The sequence below is a fragment of the Humulus lupulus genome, chromosome X, assembly GCF_963169125.1.
Source record: "Humulus lupulus chromosome X, drHumLupu1.1, whole genome shotgun sequence".
In the NCBI taxonomy this organism is placed as follows: Eukaryota; Viridiplantae; Streptophyta; class Magnoliopsida; order Rosales; family Cannabaceae; genus Humulus; species Humulus lupulus.
In genome coordinates, this window is record NC_084802.1 from 82,906,530 (window position 1) to 82,924,243 (window position 17,714).

Here is a 17,714-nt window from a genome sequence, read left to right on the forward strand (position 1 = left end):
TCGGGTTAGGGCCTGTTATGTGTGTGGGGTGGTGGGACACCTCAAGAAGGACTGCTCGACAGTGAAGAAAGGGGAAGTAGGGAAGGTGGACAGCTTGACTCCAGCTCGAGTGTTCACCATAATGCAGGCAGAGGCCGAGGCCGAGGCTAGTCCCTCTGTGGTGACAGGTCAGATTTCTAGCGCTGGCTCTCCTTTTACTATATTGATTGATTCTCGTGCTACACATTCATTTTTTCTAGTAAGGTGATTGATAGACTTTGTAGACCTAGTGAGTACTGTACTGCGGGGTTTGGGACTATATTGCCTACAGGAGAATTGCTAGTTTGTAGGAGGTGCATTAGAGCACTGCCAGTGATGGTTGATGGTAGGGAACTTTCACTAGATTTCATTGAGCAAGTTACTATTGACTGCAGAAAGAAAATGGTGACTTTTGAGCCGAAGGGAGAGGATCCCTTTGTGTTCCTGGGAACGGTATGTGGACCCTGCATACCCATGATATCAGCGCTGAGAGCCATGGACTTATTACATGGTGGATGTATAGGCTTTCTGGCTAGTGCTGTAGATACTACAAGGGTGTTGCCAGCAGGGCCGGAGGAGACTAGGTTGGTTTGTGAATTCTTGGATGTATTCCCTGAGGATTTACCAGGGCTTCCGCCGCATAGGGAGATTCAGTTCGTCATTGAGTTGGCGACGGGGACAGAGCCAGTGTCGAGGGCACCGTATAGAATGGCACCAGTAGAACTAAAAGAATTAAAGATACAACTGCAAGAACAATTGGATTTATGGTTTATTAGGCCTAGCTACTCACCATGGGGTGCTCCAGTTTTGTTTGTGAAGAAGAAGGACGGGACTCTGAGGATGTGTATAGACAATAAAGAGTTGAAGAGGTTGACTATCAAGAATAAGTATCCTCTACCAAGGATTGATGACTTGTTCGATCAGCTGCAGGGAAAGACGATATTCTTGATGATTGATCTTCGATATGGTTATCACCAGCTGAGGATCAAGGACGAGGATATACCGAAGACGGCCTTCGAAATGAGGTATGGGCATTATGAGTTTCTGGTCATGTTGTTTGTTTTGACCAATGCCCCAGCAGCCTTCATGGACTTAATGAACAAGGTGTTCAAGGACTTCTCGGATCAGTTCGTCATTGTCTTCATCAAAGACATTTTAGTGTACTCCAGATCAGTGGCAGAGCGCGAGTTTCATCTTCGACAGGTCTTACAGAGGTTGAGAGAGCACTGATTGTACGCCATGTTTAAGAAGTGTGAGTTTTGGTTACCAGAAGTGAAATTCTTTGGACATATAGTTGGCTAAGATGGGATTAAGATGGATCCATCTAAGGTGGAGGCGGTGAGAGATTGGTCGAGGCCAAGGAACGCCTTAGAGGTTCAGAGTTTTCTCGGTTTAGTGGGTTACTACAGACGGTTTGTAGAAAGCTTCTTGAAGATCCCTGCACTAATGACAGAATTGACACAGAAGAATCTGAAGTTCGTCTAGTCAGACAAGTGTGAGAACAGTTTTCAAGAATTGAAGCAGTGACTTATTACTGCACCTGTGTTGAGTCTTCCTTCGGAGGAAGGAAAGTTTGTGGTCTATTGCGATGCGTCAAGGTTGGGTTTAGGCTGTGTGTTGATGCAGAACGAGAAAGTCATAGCTTATGCGTCACGACAGCTGAAGGAGTATGAGTAGCAGTACCCTACCCATGATCTAGAATTGGCGGTGGTGGTATTCGCACGGAAAGTGTGGCGACATTATCTGTATGGAGAGAAGTGCGAGATATACACCGACCACAAGTGTTTGAAGTACTTCTTCACCCAGAAGGACCTGAACATGAGGCAGAGGCATTGGCTAGAGTTGGTAAAAGACTATGACTGTGATATTCTTAACCATCCGTGGTACGTAATAGTGGATGGAACCTTGTATTGACGTGGTCATCTGTTGCCTCTCCTGCGATGCGTTCTGCCCAAGGAAGCCAAAACCATTTTATGAGAAATACACAAAGGCTTTTGTGGAGATCATGTTGGGGGGCAAAGTCTTGCACTGAAGATATTGAGGCAGGGCTATTTTTGGCCCACTTTAATGAAAGACTCTATCTCGTATGTTCAGAAGTGCGAAAAATGCCAACGTTTCACTACGATTGCCTGAGCTGCTCCGGTAGAGCTAACGATTATATCATCCTCATGGCCATTTGCGGTATGGGGAATCGACCTAATAGGTTCCCTACCTATGGGAAAGGGGGGAGTTCGTTACACGGTGGTGGCAATTTATTATTTCATGAAATGGGTAGAAGCCGAGCCTCTGGCAACCATCACTTCAAAAAGAGTTTTGGACTTCGTGGTAAAGAGTATTATATGTTGATTTGGGCTTCCAAAAAAGATCGTGTCAGAAAATGGGACACAATTCGACCTGTGAAAATATGGCATTACGAAGAGTTTCTCCTCAGTAGCATATCCGCATGCCAACGGGCAGTCGAGGCTGTGAACAAAACCCTAAAGGTAAGCCTGAAGAAGAGGTTCGATGAAGCCAAAGGACTATGGCACGAACAGCTCCCGTAGGTACTTTGGGTCTACTGATCTTCTCACAAAACCTCCATGGGGCATACTCCTTTTTCCTTAACTTTCAAAAGCGAGGTGGTGCTTCCAGTCGAACCCATGGTAGCCACTCACAGGCAAAGTAAATTAATCAAGAATGGGCTGCTTAACGCATCTCTCGATCTGATTGAAGAAAAAGGAGAGGAATCGTAGTTACAGCTCGCCCATCATCAATAAAAAACCATTCGCTATTTCAATTCTAAAGTTAAGAGGCGCACATTTGGACTGGGCGATCTGGTTCTCCAAAGGGTCTTTTGAGCGAATAAGGATCCTAAGGACGGTGTGTTAGGTCCAAACTGGGAGGGACCATATCAGGTCCTTGAGGTTTTGCTTGAATGAACTTTCAAGATAGCTAGACTAAATGGAGAAGTAGTCCCGCAGACTTGGAATGCCCTACATTTGAAAAAGTATTATCAGTAGTACCACCATCAATGTAAGGCTTATTTATAAAAGCCATTTGATTAAATAATAGATGGATTATTAAATAATTTTTTTTAAGGTTGTATTAGTTCGTGTACTAATATTCGTAAAAGCAACCAAGAAAGTTTCTACTTTCTAGTTACTTGGGGGGCACATAACCCGAGGTTGGCAAAATTAAGCCATCTTGATAAGATTAAGAAACTAAGAAGCTTGGAAAAATAGATTATTCAATGGCTTTTTAAAGCTCAAGTTTTCAATAAACCTAGCGCAAACTAAGTTTAAGTCATTTAAAACCCTAGACATAACCAGGTTCGAAACTTAGAAGCATAGAAAAATTGTGTATTCAACGACTTTTTAAGGCTCGAGTGTTCAATAAACCTAGCGTGAACTAAATTTAAATCATTTAAAACCCTAGTCATAACTAGGTAAAAAAAAAAGGAAATTTGGGAAAATTGAGTATTCAAAGGTTATTTAATGCTCTAGTGTTCAATAAACCTAGCACGAACTAAGTTTAAATAATTAAAAAATCGGGATATAACCAGGTTCGAAGCCTGATTCTTAACAGGTATGATGCAAATAATTAAACAAAAGCTTGGATATAACCATGATCGATATATCCCGATCTAAAAATTGATACCTAAAATCTCGAATATACAAGTCTAAGGATTCATAAGCATGAGAGATAAAATAGGAAAAGGTAGATTGATCAAAAGTTAGATATATATTAAGATAGGACAAATAAATTGAGCCCGAAGGACATTATTTAATATCCAAGAAACTGATAAATTATTACAAAAAACAAAAAAAAAAAAACAAAGGAGATATCATTGGGCTCCATCAGCTCGCCCCGAAGATGTTACCTCCTCGCCATCTCCCTCCGTCATTCCGGATGCATCACCAGTCTCTGACGGTTCTTGTAAGAGTCGAGCCTTGAATTTTACAAGGTAGGGATCCCACAGCCTGGGTTCCATGAAAGAGAAGTTCACATCCGAGTTGAAGGCCCAACAATGGTACAGTATCTCCTCCATGGCTGATGATGGCGCCACCTTTTCTTCTTTTGCTGTGACTTTGGCCTCTAGCAGTTTTGCTTTTACCTCAGCAATCTCGGCCTGAAGTTGTGCAGTTTGAGCTTGGGAGGAAGACAGTGCAGTCTTTGCAGCCTGCTCTTTTTCTTGGAACGTGACGAGAACAACTTTGGCATCATTCTCATTCTTCTGAGCAGCTGTCAAAGCAGATTTGGCGGCCTGCTCTCCTTCTTGGGCAGCAGTTAGGGCAGTGTCCAGCTCCGCCTGGATCTCCTCATTTCTGGCCCTAGCACGAGTTAAGCTACGGTACTGAGCTAGGGCATACTATAAAATAACAAAACAAGTTAGAGATATACACCTAGTCACAGTAAAATAACAAAACAAGTTAAGGAAAGGGAATTCACAGTGAGGCTCATCCCCATTGTAGATTCCATGACTTTCTCCGAGCTGCATTCCTCGATGGTCCTTTGGTACCTCATCCTTGCTTTGTAGGCATGCCCCATCATATGGCTCGTGGTCTCATAAATGATACCCCGAAAGGCATCAGGGATCTTTTCCAGGTCTCGGCTTGAATGACTTGGGGAGGAGGAGGCATGAATCGAGGTGGGGGAGGAGGAAGCTGCCCAACAGTGACATTGGTCACAGGAGCTGGCTCCCGAGTCGAGCTTGTGTCTTTATTCTTGGAGGGGGTCTTTAAAGTGTTCCCTGTTGTAGGGGTGGTCTTCTTCGCCACCCTGAGCCTCTTCATGACGGGGCCCGTGCTGGCTTTCTTAGACTGGAAAGCAGTTCGGAGGTCTGGAGCTCCTGGTTGTTCCATCTTTTCACCTAAAAAGAACAAAAGGAGTTAGTTCTAAAAAATAATGTTTCAAAAACAATTTATAAATAAAGAAAGAAAACAAAGATCCTACCCTCTTGGCTAGGGGAGGAGTCTATTATCACCAACTTGGGTCTTTTGACTAGGATAGGCACGACCTCCAGCCTTGGAACTAATGGTGGAGAAGGAGTGTCTACAGTTAATACTTCTTGGATCCTAAGGGGTTCAGGTTCTTCCTCGGGGCTGGAGTCGTCTACATATTTTCTAAATCCAGGGGAAAATGCACCTAGGAGTAGAGAAGGCCAAGATCTACGGTTTGTCCCGTATTCTTCAAAAATGGCAGATCTAAAATTTATGGTGTCGTCAACTACGATTGTGCCCCTAGGATAACTATTGTCATGGCGTACCACTAGGTCGTCTACACAATAGAGCAGGGTTACATTTAGATCCGGGTTCGAAGGATGACGGTGGACGAGCTGATTCAGATTCTACCAAACTAACCTAAAATCAGCAACAACTCTATCTAATTCCCTGAAGGGGTATGGGTTACCTTGGATGGAGGAGTCGACTGCTGCCCCTGATGCAACTCGATCTGGATCGGGTACCCAAATAGCCTCGGGAGCCCATCTTTTTCGAATAAGAGGTGCCTCGGCCTCTTCCTCCTTGTTGTCCTCAGAGACCGGTAAGGCCTCTTGAGGAACGGGAAGCTCGGGGATGGTTGGGAGCGGAGCCCGGGTCCTCAGAGCTAATTTTTGCCCCTCTCTGATCAACTTGCATGCCAACATGGTGGCATCGATCACGACCTATCGACAATCCTTTTTGCCAGGGGAAGTTTGGATAAAGACTTTTCCATCCTCGCAAACATGGCTGCACGAGAAACAAATTCAATCAAGACATGTATAGAGACAAATAAATATCTTAAAAGGAACAAAAATTCATGAGTTGAATTTACAAGGATAGAAGACTGACGATGTAACGCCCCACTTCCTTAGAGTCGTTACTAAGTGAGTTTTAAGACAAAACAGTGTGCAAAGAACTCGCTAACCGAGGTTTTCTTACGAAAGTGTGACTAATTAAAATTTAAGGCTGTAATCTTTGAAAATGCGTTGATTCAATGAAAACTTCTAGTATTAAACATTTGGGATCCCAAAATAAGGTTTGAAAACTATTTACATCTTAAAATGAGTTTACAGTTGATCAATCATAAAAATCATAGATTATTACAGCCATTTTTCGAATAAACCCCCAGCCAAAGCAGCCGGGCAGGCCAAACATGTACGCGTCGCTTCACGCTCTCCGTACTCATGGTTGGTTGACTCAGACATTGCCCTTACCTGCAACACAGAGCACCCGTGAGCCGAAGCCCAGCAAGAAAACTCATGCAGAACATAACATATGCAATTTATACAGTTTATCATAACAGATAATCCACATACAAACAAGTCAACCATTAGACTAAGCAAACATGGCCATGCCGCCCCCGAAGCCTTACCGAAGCCTGGGGTCTCGGTCCTCACCGCAGGGATATCACACGTATCCCTTGGGTCCTACCCTCACCATAAGCATCCCATGTGCTAGGTGTTACTTCCGGCTCCGCTGCCGTACCCGGCCTACGCCGCACTCGGCCCTTGCCGTTCATTTCATTATAATCATACATAGCATAAATCAAACAACATTCATACAATTATCAATACATGTAAGTCTACACCCTAACATGTAATGCAATATAGGGCCATGCCCGGCAATCATCTCATCATGCAATATAGGGCCGTGCCCCGCAATCACACTATGGGCCCACGCCCTATCCTACGGGTGTTATAGTTTTCTTACTTGTATTCCGAGCCTCCTGATGCACTAAAGCCGCGAGCACGGTCCTCTAGCACGAGCCTCACCAACATCCTAGTCACAACACACAAGAAACATCCCTCAATACTAATCAACCCAAAACCACTTCCCGGGACCAATCCCGCACTCTCGGAACCTCTATTTCCCTAAAACGATACATCGGAACCATCCCCCGAGTCCCCGGGCAAAAGCCCGAAAAACCAGAATTTTTGCTTGCCAAAATGGCCTAGGGCCGCGGCACTCCCCTCAAGGGCCGCGGCGCCCAGCAGCCTGACCTCCTCCTGATGCAACCTCGCGCCGCGGCGCCCAAGAACAGGGCCGCGGCGCTCATACGCGAACCCAGAAAATCTGGGTTTACTCTTGCATTTCTCCGAGCTAAAACCTTCCAAAATCATACCAAACCAATACCCAAACCCCAAAACTCAATTCCAAGCTTCATATGAACAATACAACAACCTATAGGCACTAGATACAAGATCAAAACATCAACACACTCAAGAATCCACCCCTTGATTCCTATTTTCAGCAACTCAAACCAAAAACTCAAACACACAACTCAAGCTCTAGATTTTACAAATCAAAACAGAAATCAAAACTTAGATGTGTATAAAACCCTTACCTCAAATGGAGAACCCACACAAAGTCCTTGATCTCCTCCTAGACTCCCACTTCTCCTTCTCTTCTTCTTCTTGCCCTAACCTTCTTTCTCCTTCTCTTTCTTCTCTTCAATTTCTATCAAGCCTTAAGTGACATAAATGCCCAAACCGAATACCCCTAAATCCCAGATGCAATATGTCTATAACCCTTGCCAAAAGACCATACTACCCTTTCCTACTAATCCCTCCTAACTAAACCTTCAAGGGCACTTAAGTCTTTACACATCATTTCAATTCTATCACTTTTTACCTTAAAACTTGTTACCCACAGCAGTAACTAATGGTTACCCAGGTTACTAAATCTCCAATAACCATTACCCGATAAATCTCAACTTAACCATAAAACTCCCAAAGTACCCCTAGGCTCCTCCCGAGCCGGGTATAGAAATCCTGTTGTGACTCTTGAGTTAACTAGCTCTCTAGGACCGTCTCGGCACGTGCATCACAATAATAACACCACACTCACGTGGTACAATTCAAAAAATATGATTATCACATATATGCCCTCAGCGGGCTAAAATTACCAATTTACCCCTATCAAGCAAACGGGGTCCACATGCGTAATTATTTCACCTAACATGCATACTAACCACATAGTCATGCATCTCAATGTTCAATTAGTCATATAACATGCTTTAAATCATAACCATGCATTAAACTCATACAATCACACATAAATCCCATTATGCCCTCCAGGCATGCTAATCAAGGCCCTTAAGCCTTATTAGCGATTTTGGGTCGTTACAGACGAGGTCGGTTGAAGTAATGGTGTTCGTAGTTTCTGAAGCCATTCAACATAAAGAATAAATCTTTATAATCGTTTGGATGGCTGGTGTAACACCCTACTACCTTAGAGGCATTACTAAGTGAGTTTAAAACGTGCTAATTACTCGCTAATCGAGGTTTTAGGTTAAAAGTGTAGTGAAACTGTAATAAAAAGTCATCTAAAGACATTTAATATGAAAATGTGGTCATTTATTGAAAACATAAAGTGTTATACATTTGGGATCCTGAAATATGGTTTAGAAAATACTTTACATCTCAAAATACATTTAAGGTCGACCTAGGCGACAAATCAACCAAAAACATTATATTTTCCCAAAATAACCCTGGCCATGACAGCCAGGTAGGCCGAACATGTACCCATCGCTTCACGCTCTCTGTACTCAGGGTTGGTCGACCTTTCCTTTGCCATTACCTACACAACACAGCACCCGTGAGCCGAAGCCCAGCAAGAAAAATCAACATAAAACAGATAACATATGGATATCTATTAACAGCATATAACAAAGCAGCCAACAGGCTAAACACATAGCGGCCATGCTGTCCCAGGCGCTTTACCAGGCTCTGGGTTCGCGGTCTTCACCGAGAGGATGACTCCAGCATCCTAGGCGGGTCTTGCCCTAACAGCTTGCACTCCGCGTGCTAAATGCCGTTCCTGGCCCTTTGTCATACTCGGCATCCTGTCGTTCTCAGCCTTCGCCATTCCTGGCCTTTGCCGTTCATTCACAAATATGCATTACATAGCATAAAATCAACAGATATTTAAAATACATTAAACAAAAAGAATAGGGTTACGACCTACAATTCAATCAATAGGGTCGTACCCTGCAATACAAGCAATAGGGCCACGTCATGCTCTATGGGTACAACAGTTTTCTTACCTGTGTCCTGAGCTTCTTGAGCACTACAATCCCGACCACAGTCCTTTAACCTGAGCCTCGCTAAAAACCTAGCCACAACACATAAGTAACGCTCCCGTTACTAACCGACTCATAATCGTATCCCGGAATCAATCCCGTGCTCTCGGGACCTCCCGTTTCCCCACATGAGGTGGCGAAAGCATCCCTCGAGCCCCCAGGGCCAAAGCCCTAAAAACACAAAATTAAAGGCCCTAAAAATGGCCTAGCACCACGGTGCCAAGCAAGGCTCCCTGTCCTGAATCATCCCAGCGCCATAGCTAAGAAGAACAGGGCTGCGGTGCTGATACGCGAACCCAGAAAATGAGGGTTTTCCCACAGTTTTCCCTGAGCCAAAACATACCCAAATCATTCCCCAAGTATACCCAAGTTCCAATTCAACCCAAAACTCCAAATAAACAACATAACAACACATAAACACTAGAATCAAACTCAAACACACATCCTAGCTCCAAATCACTTAGCGGTTTAAAATTTCACAAAAACTTAAACCACACCAAAAACTCATTTAAGAATTTAAAGGAATCCTTACCTTAAGTAGGAAATCGACCCTGAGCTGCTTCCAATTCCACTCCATGCTTAAATTCTCAAATTCTTAAGCTTATGCTTCACAAAACTTCATCCAAAAACTACCAAAGTAGAACCCAAATTCAGCTCATAACCGCATCACTTCCCAGCAGAATTCAATAGAGAAATTGAGTTAAAAGCTTACCCTTGAACTTAACTAAGCCTCTGAACTAATTCCCAAAGCTCCAAGGTGCTTGCCTCCCAAATTCCAGCCTTTAACCCTTGAATTTCTGGCCTGAAGTCCTTCAACACGCAGCACCATGGAGAGAGAGAGAGAGTGGGCCGAATGAGAGAGAGAGTTGAGAGTTCTTTTTTATTGTATTCCTTCCTTTCCTTCTATTTTAACTAAGCCTATCTAGAGTTCCATCTCCCAAATTGTGTATATCCACTTTCCAAAAGGTCTAGATTTCCCCTTAAGTATATCTAATTCTCAAGTGCTACAAAGGGCATGAGACTCATCCAGAATCTCTCGCCGAATACCAGAATCCATCAGAATGCAAATTGGCCCTTGTACTTCAGTAGTCCCATCTCCAAAATAGAGAAGTCCTTAGTCACTCCGGCTAAGATGCTCTCCTTCTACTCTCTCAACTGGGGATCCTCCCCCTTTGCCTCCTTGATCCTCTCAAGGAGCGTAGACTAGAGAGTGATGTTGCCTAACCGACCAACCATTAACTCTATACCCGCTCTAGTCATCTCTTCAGCTACTTGTTTGATATCTATCTCGAACTTAATAATTATTCTGGGCCCTTCCGACTCAGCGCGTCAGCCACTGCATTGCCCTTCCGAAGATGGTATAGAATATCACAATTGCAATCCTTTACCAATTCTAGCCAACGTCTCTGGCGCATATTTAGATCCTTCTGAGTAAAGAAGTACTTAAAACTCTTATGTTCACTGTATATTTCACACTTCTCACCATATAAATAATGTCTCCAAATCTTGAGTGCAAATACCACTGTCGCCAATTCCAGATCATGTGTGGGATACCTCTGCTCATACTCCTTCAGCTGTCACGATGCGTAGGCCATCACCTTTCTTGCTTGCATCAGTACACATCCCAAACCCTGTCTGGAAGCATCACAATAAACTACAAACTTCTCATTGTCTAACGGCAGACTCAATACTGGAGCGGTGATCAATCGCTGCTTCAATTCCCTGAAACTATTTTCGCACATGTCTGTCCACACATACTTAGACTTCTTGCGTGTCAATTCGGTCAATGGTGTGGCTATCCTGGAGAATCCCTCGACGAACCGCCGATAGTACCCTGCCAATCCCAAGAGGCTGCCAACTTCTGGTACACTACTAGGCCTAGGCCAATCTCTCACTACCTCAATCTTGCTTGAGTCAACCACAATCCTCTCCTTACTAACAATATGACCCAAAAATGTGACTTGCAGTAGCCAAAACTCACACTTGCTGAACCTAGCATACAACCTATGCTCTCTCAACCGCTGGAGTACCAGGCGTAAATGCTCCTCATGCTCTGTCTCTGACTGTGAGTACACCAATATGTCATCAATAAACACAATAAAAAACTTGTCCAGATAGTCCTTGATGACCCTATTCATCATATCCATAAAGGCTACTGGGGCGTTGGTAAATCTAAAGGATATAATAAGGAATTCATAGTGTCCATATCTCGTGCGGAAAGCGGTCTTTGGAATTTCCTCCTCTTTAATCATTAACAGGTGGTAGCCTGACCGAAGGTAAATCTTAGAGAACATTGTCTTCCCCTGTAGCTCGTCAAACAAGTCCTCGATCCTAGGTAATGGGTACTTGTTCTAAATGGTCAACTAGTTCAGTTCCCTGTAGTCAATACACATTCTTAAAGATCCATCCTTCTTCTTGTCAAACAACACAGGAGCACCCCATGGCGAGAAACTCGATCTAATGAATCCCAAATCGAGTAACTCTTGCAACTGAATCTACAGTTCCTTCAACTCTGTCGGAGCCATTCTATAAGGAGTCCTAAATACTGGCTCCACCCCTGGCGCCAACTCTATGACAAACTCGATCTCCCTCTGTGGCGAAAACCCTGGCAAGTCTGCTGGTAACAATCTAGAAACTCACATACCAATTGGGTCTCACCCGGTCCAACCGACACAACGCTAGAGGTATCCATAATGTTCGCTAGGAATCCTATGCAACCTTCCTGCATCAGGTCTCTAGCCTTCAGTGCTGAAATCATAGGTACTTGCAGTCCACTAACTGTCCCCACAAATACAAATGGTACCTCCCCTTCCATTTCAAAAGTCACCATCCTACGCTTGCAGTCAATCGTTGCCCCGTAGATCATATCAAAGTCATCCATCGCTAACTCAATCAGATCAACAGACAACTCTCTACTGTCTATCTCTACTGGCATTTCTCTAACCCATGTCCTATAGTCTACCAGTTCTCCAGTCGTCTTAAAGTCTGAAATTCCCTAGCATAAAAATCACTAGGTCTACACAGCTGATCTGTCACTCTAGTAAACACAAATGAATGAGTAGCCCTCGAATTAATCAATGTAGTAAAAGAACCAGCACTAGAAATTTGACCTATCACGACCGAAGGGCTAGCCTCAGCCTCAGTCTAGGTCAAGGTGAATACTCTGGCAGGAACGAGATTGTCACTCTGCTTTGGCTCATCTTTCTTGGGTTGTGGGTTGTCCTTCCTCAGAAGACTAATACTTCCACAAGTAAAGCAGGCCCTAATCCTGCACTCTTCCTGATGTCGTCGTCTGCAACGAGGACATACTGGGAAACTCCTCCAGTTGTCTCCCTTGCCCTGACAGCCACTAAAAGAACCCCGTACCCTCTTATCAGAACCAGAAGGTACAAAAGAATCTGGGGCCCTTCTCTTCTACTTACTGGAGCCACCTATTATCCATAATAGGCTGAACCTCTCATACAAAGGTTCCCACCTATTATCCATAAAAGGATGAATTGGTACTACCGCCACAGCTTGTGGAACCTGCAACCCAATGCCCTGAGGAGGGCCTTATTCCCGCAACTGTCGAAGCTCTTCTTCTGTTCGATGAAGTCTGGCTTCCATCTCGGTAAATAACTGTTGCCAATTCTGTGAGGCAGGTGGAGGTTCCTGACCTTGGTTGTCATCCTCGGCCCTATTTCTGCGGAGTCTGATTGATTGTCGAGGCATTATCACACAATGCCTGCAATTAATGACGTCGCTTATCAGGCATGATAACAACATCCAAAATCCACCTCCCAATTCACAATAACCAATCACAACCAACAAATTCACATAGCACAGGAAACATACAACAATCAAGGGGCCATGCCCTAGCATCATGCACATGTTAACACATTCATCATGCTCTATACAAAATAATCAGGCAAAAAGGGCATTTAACACACAATCAAGCATATAATTCTTGTATCCGGCTAAAGATTCTGGATGAGTTTCATACCACTCCCTATTCTTTACTTCCAAGAACGACAAAGATGTACCAAGATTTGAGAACTCTGTATTGGTGGTCAGGGATGAAGAGGGATGTGGTGGATTATGTGGCCAAGTGTTTAACTTGTCAGCAGTTGAAGGCTAAACATCAGAGGCCAGCAGGGTTATTGCAGCCTCTAGGGATACCAGAGTGGAAATGGGAAGATATCACCATGGAAATCATGGTTGAATTACTGAAGACCGCGGGACAACATGATTCTGTGTTGGTGATTGTGGATAGGTATACCAAGTTCGCCCACTTTTTTCCTTTTAGGACGACTTATACAGTGGAGCAGTATGCTGAATTGTATGTGAAGTAAATTGTTCGACTTTATGGGGCTCTGAGGTCGATAGTATCTGACGGGGACCCCACCTTCAACTCCAAGTTTTGGGAGAGCCTGCAAAAGGCTGTGGGCACACAGTTGCGGTTTAGTACTGCTTATCATCCTTAGACGGATGGACAATCTGAGAGGACGATTCAGGTATTGAAGGATATGCTACGAGCCTGTGTGCTGGATTTTGGGTGATCTTAGAGTAAGTATCTCCCTTTGATTGAGTTTTCGTACAACAACAGTTATCAGGCGACTATCGGAGTGGCTCCGTATGAGATGCTATATGGGAGGAAGTGTAGATCACCTATTCATTGGGATGAGACGGGGGAGGGAAGATACTTGGGTCCTGAGGTTGTTTAGAGGACCAATGAAGCGATTGAAAAGATTAGAGCTCGAATTCTCGCCTCCCAGAGTCGCCAGAAGAGTTATTTTTTTTATTCTTTTCCTTCCTTTCCTTCTGTTTTATCTAAGTCTTTCTAGAGTTCCCGCTCCCTAACAGTGTATATCCACTTGCCAAAAGGTCTAGATTTCCCCTTAAGTATATCCAATCCTCAAGTGCCACAAAGGGAAATTTCATCATAAGCCATATCCCACTAAGTCCTCGAGTACTCCTACAAATCCCCGTTAATCCTGACATATCCAAATCATTACTTAGTTAGTACCCGTTACTCAAGAAATCTGAAACTCATATTATATACCCAAAATATCCCTAGGCTCCTCCCGAGCTGGGTATTCGACCCCGTTGTGACTTTCTAGCTAAACTTCTCCATAGGACTGTCTCGGATCGTGCATCACAGATATATCACCACTCACTCGTGGTGTCAGTCACAATATTCATAAATATAGCATTTGTGCCCTCAACGGGCTAAAATTACAAACATACCCCTAATAGCCAAATGGGGCCCACATGCATAGTTAATCCTCCTAAGCATGCATTTCTAATCACATACTCATCAAATTCACATATTAACATAATAAATCAATTATTTCCATCTAGGCACACTAATCAAGGCCCTAAGCCTTATTAGCAATTTTGGGACGCTACAGCTGGGGAGCTCAATGACGGAGGAGGAGTTAGGAAATCACATGAGGTAGTAGAATCCATCACCACGTCCCCTCTGGTCGGGGCTTGCCTTGAGGCAGAAGAAGTACAATATGTGTGTCGGGGTGGGGACCTTAAACTCGCGTTTCAGGAACAAGTAGTTCAGCCCTGCCAAAAGTCTATACGAATTTGGGGAGAGCTGGAATGGAGCCTGCTTCACGTAATTCAAGAAATTCATGAAGTACTGGTTCAGGGGAAGGAAGGCCGCAGCCTTCAGGTGCTCATCACTCCAAGCCGCGTAGTCATCTTGGAGAGGGGAATAGCTCCTTTCCCCTTCGAACTTTGGTTGGTCGAGGAGAGTTCCAGCTCCGACCCCTATGTTGTGGATCAACATAATCTTATTCAATCTCCCCTGGGTCATGATCTTGGAGATGATACGCTCAGCCTCAAAGTACGTGTTGGGATCGACCATAAGCTTCTTCTCCACCGCCGGACCAAAGTGGGGGATGGGAGATTCAGGGCGACCTGCTTCCCCTTGTTCTTCTATTGAGAGGACGAGCTCGAGGAATTCTTCTTTGGAATGTTCTTCTTTTGAGGAGCCATCAGATTTCCTAAGGACAAAACCACCTAGTTAGTAGGCGACCTAAGGTGATCTAAAACTATGACGCGAGACTACGAAGAACAAAACGGTTATTTTGGTTATACGGGCTAAAGTTAGCCTCAGCCCCATCGTGTGATGCCACATGATATCCTAGGTACGCACCTCGGTTTCTTAACAATCCCCTTATATTTAGGGATCCGTGTTTCAGAAACGGTAGGCCACTACTTTCCTCTTAAAAGTTGTTTTGTGGAAAACCGCTTAAGGAATCATAACCCTTAAGCTACCTGGTTTTAAACCTAGAATCCTTATGTTTTTTTTATGCCCCAAACAGGTATTTCCTAAACCTAATTGATATTAGAACTACCCCAGATTGACCCAGAAAATTACCCAGTTTTATGCATATCTTAATATTCGGTTTCACTTATGGAGTTTAAAATCGAATCCTATTCCCTATGAATATTTAGAAATAGCCTACCAGTAACTACAATAAGTGGTGCGGATGAACATTGTTAAGAACAAAAATTCAAATAAAAACAAACGAGGAAAAAACTCTTCAAACCAAATAATGAGATACTTACAGGAAAGTACGTTCGCAGATTGGAGGGAGTAGACTCGGCAACGGGAAGCTCTGGCAAAGCTTATGAATGTTTGGGCTTGATGAACGGTATTGGGGATTCTGGGAAAGAAGGGAAGTTTGGAAGTTCAGAAAAGGGAAAATTTTAAATGCAAAAGGGGTGAAGTTTGAAATTTGGCCATCCTATTTATACGTAAATTATGGAAATTAATCTGGGCCATCCAATTGGGTTATTTCAAGATCCAAGGGCCAAGATAAAATAGACCAAACGACAGCAAAAAGTTGACAAGAAAATTATTGCAGTCCTCGAAACCCGAATAGATGCCAATTGCGGTTCACCACGTGTCCAGTACTCGAGTAGTAGGCAGGCGTGGTTTTATGTAACAGATGTCTAAAAGCCCCTACTATGTAGGTTAGAAAGTGACCACATCATACACGAGCAGGAGCTTGGGGGGCAAATTTTGTACCTTGATTTTAGCACGAGTCCATGCACTCAGCTCGGGTACAGCTGGCAGATAAATATACGAAGATACAACCAAGGAGAATGATATATGCTTATTTTCCATGTGGACAACTTGAGAATCATAGTGGTCATACGTGGTGTAAGGCGTCCTGAGTTGATCTCGAACTAAGGATGCAATGGATGTGAAGCGCGAGCTCATAATTTTAAATGGCTGTCGAAGCACGAGCTTGGAGGGGATATCCAACTCGCGGTAATTCTAGTATATTGCATACCAGCAGATCCCCAAAGACTCAGGATCCCTTTATACGTTTATTTATGACCAGGCTGACATATTTATTATCTGAGATAGCGGGAACCTGTTATTCTATTATCAAATCATATCCCAATATAAATGGGAATTATTTGTATTAAATGTAATCATTATGTAAATGCGTGATTGACTCACGTGGTTACCCAAACATGTCCATGGAATTCCCTTATAAATACTAGGAATATTGGACAAGAAATGGGACCATTATTCTGTAATACCAAAACTCTGTCAAAATAGAGAGAGAAACAGCAATAATATTGACTCGTGGACTAGGTGGATTTTAACTACTGAACTACGTAAAAATTTTGTGTTCTTGAGTGAATTCTATTTACTTTTCATTATGGTTTACTATTAAGCACTAATCTGCTTTATTATTTCTTAATACACTGTTGGCGAAAAACCGCGTCAATATATATAACACAAAATTAGATATTTAATAATTATATTAATATAATTTTAAATGTTATAAAATATTATTATGAATTCAAATATTATTATTATAGTAATATTTAATATAAGAATATATATTGAATAGTAATATTAATATAAATTAAAATATTATAACATATCATTATAATACATAATCTTAATTTTTATTAAAATGATTATCATTTAAGTTTAAAAAACATATCATATTATATATATTTTTAAAAATTATAAACAATATTTTGGATTATTTTTTCATTTAATATATGGATGTTATTTTTCTATATATAATATTAATTATTTATTTGAAATTTATATAACAATAATACAAATGTAATAAAATAATTAATAAATTCAATATACAAAACTATGCAAATGTGCACTGTCGCTTGTGTCTATATATATATATATTTCATCCGGCAAAAATGGCTACTTATGAACAAAGAACACCAAGCAATCATATAAATATACATACTTTTTACCAAAAATATATATATTTACACATATTTTTAAAACTTATTCAGGGATACATATATATTGGAATATTTGATAACAAAGAGTATTATGCTTTTCTGTTTTATGTGTTTTCTCTAACGTTAGATACTCAAATATATCATTGGTCTTGTGGGGTGAGAAGTAGGACAAGAAACAGTGAGTCAAGGACAGGAGAATTGTATCCATCTTATATAAAGTTGCTCATTTAAAACAAAATCTCTAGTTATACATGTTTAAAGGTTCAAAATCAATTTATACAGGTTAAAAAATTCTTCAACTACGAAAAACATTTATGTACATAAAAAAAAATCAATTTATATAGTTTCAAAGGTTCAAAAACAGAATAATAAATCCAAAATATAATATTTCCTTAACCAGATAAAATAAAATCCCAGTTCAATAT